At 38.3% G+C, this 2035-nt stretch overlaps 1 pseudogene; it reads left to right on the top strand.

Annotated features, from left to right (window-relative positions):
• Positions 1-244: 244 nt before the first annotated feature.
• LOC119873145 lies at positions 245-423 on the top strand (annotated as a pseudogene).
• Positions 424-2035: the final 1612 nt, after the last annotated feature.

Below are 2035 nucleotides of genomic sequence, written 5' to 3'. Positions count from 1 at the left end.
CTTTCTTAGACACTCTTTAAAAGGGATAGTTTGGAAGGTACCTTGCAGACCTTTCTGAACAGGTCACATTTCTATACTCCCATGAGATTATCTAGCAAGAAAAATAATGTGTTATCTTAATTGAAAAAACTCACAATTGAACAGAAAACAAAGTATTTTTCATGGATGAAGCAAGTTGCTTATAAATATCCCAATCAAATGAGTTGACGACAGAGATAATGACTCCCTAACTCATTTAGGTCCCAGCTTTGTGCAGTGGCAGTATCGTAGCCAATGAGGTTTATCCAAGGCACGATTATTGCTAACTGAAAACTCATTTAGGTCCTTCTGTGAAAGCCAAGTACTTGAGGTACATGTCAATATACATGCATTGGTGTTTAACTATAGACAGTGTGACAAAGAACTATTGTAAACTGTTAACATTTTTTTAAAAATCTCTGTAAAAACAAAGAAAAAGAATGACTGAATGGCTCATTTTGGAAAAGCCATTTACAAACCTTCATTTCTACAGTCACGCCATTTTATCTGATCCCAAAGAATAGGATATGAGAATGCTATTATGCTATTGTTTTTTTTTTTTTCCCCAAGTCTTGGTAGTGGCATTTTAATGGCTTCCATTGGTGGCTGTTTTTTTTTTTTTTTTTTTTTTAAGGTTTTATTTATTTATTCATGAGAGACACAGAGAGAGAGAGGCACAAACACAGGCAGAGGGAGAAGCAGGCTCCATGCAGGGAGCCTGACGTGGGACTCCATCCCAGGTTTCCAGGATCAGGCCCTGGGCTGAAGGCGGCGCTAAACCACTGAGCCAACCGGGCTGCCCTATGCTATTGTTGATCAAAAGGTTAAATGTTCTATTTAAGAGGACCAGATAAAGGGTGATTTTTATCAAATAAGGAAATCAAAACAAGAGAAAGAAAGAAATATGGAAAAAAGAGAGTATCTGCTTCCAAAATCCTTTGCATCATAGGAATGACCTACACTAAACTGCCATTTTTTTCAACTAATTATATATTAAGGGGGAATAAAGATTTATTATTATTTTTTAAAGACTTTATTTATCTATTTAACAGAGAGAGTACAAGCAGGGGGAGTAGCAGAGGGAGAGGGAGAAGCAGGCTACCCATTGAGAAGGAGCTTGACTCAGGGCTCAATTCCAGGGCCCTGGGATCACGACCAGAGCCAAAGGCAGATGCTTTAACCAACTGCACCACCCAGATACCACCCTTATCACCCAAGATAATTTTAAGATTACCTTGATTCTAGGAGCATTTCACAGATAATCTAACATAGTTGACATAACACAAGAAAATAGCTGTTATTATTCTTCATAACCTCTGTAGCCTGCTAGCTTAAATCTCCTGCAGAATCAGATACTGACTCAAACTGCCCTAATGTGCAGGCATGAGGGGGTTTTACTGCCAGTAATCATTGACTAAGTAAATCAGAACAATCTCCAGCTAAAGAGAACCAGAAAAGCAGGGAAAAAAGATAATAAATATCTACTTGGAGGCCTGGGGGAGGAAGACACATAAGAAACTCGGGAAAGTGAGCCCAGTAGTCAGAGCTACTTTTCCCTGGGGATGTTTGCCAATTCTGCAGGGAATGCTAAAAGTTTGGTGTTGGTTTACGGAGTAAAGGTGAACCAAACATGCGAGGCCTCACAGGGACTGCATCTCAGTTTAGAAATGGCTTGATCCCCTGAGAGTACATTGAAGTGACTCCAGGTCCCAAGTGTCACTTTCGCCTGACAAAAGCAAACCTGAATTATCTTTGGCAGAGGAAAACATCCTCTTAGTTCTCAAATGATTTCTACTAACAATTATGCAAATTCCATGTCCAGCACAAAATTAAAAAAAAAAACAACAACCAAAAACTAGGTATATAAGGAGATAAGACTAAACGAAAGAAAACCAAGAGAAAACAGACTTTGGACAGGACTCACAAATAGTGCCATAATTGGACAAATTTTAAAATAATTATGTATACCATATTCAAGAAGATAAAAGACAAGGTTGATAATTTTGGCAGATAATGG

This window comes from Canis lupus, chromosome 8, assembly GCF_011100685.1.
Source record: "Canis lupus familiaris isolate Mischka breed German Shepherd chromosome 8, alternate assembly UU_Cfam_GSD_1.0, whole genome shotgun sequence".
NCBI classification, from domain to species: Eukaryota; Metazoa; Chordata; class Mammalia; order Carnivora; family Canidae; genus Canis; species Canis lupus.
Note: the sequence above shows the minus strand (reverse complement) of the source record. Positions and strands in the feature narration are given on the sequence as shown.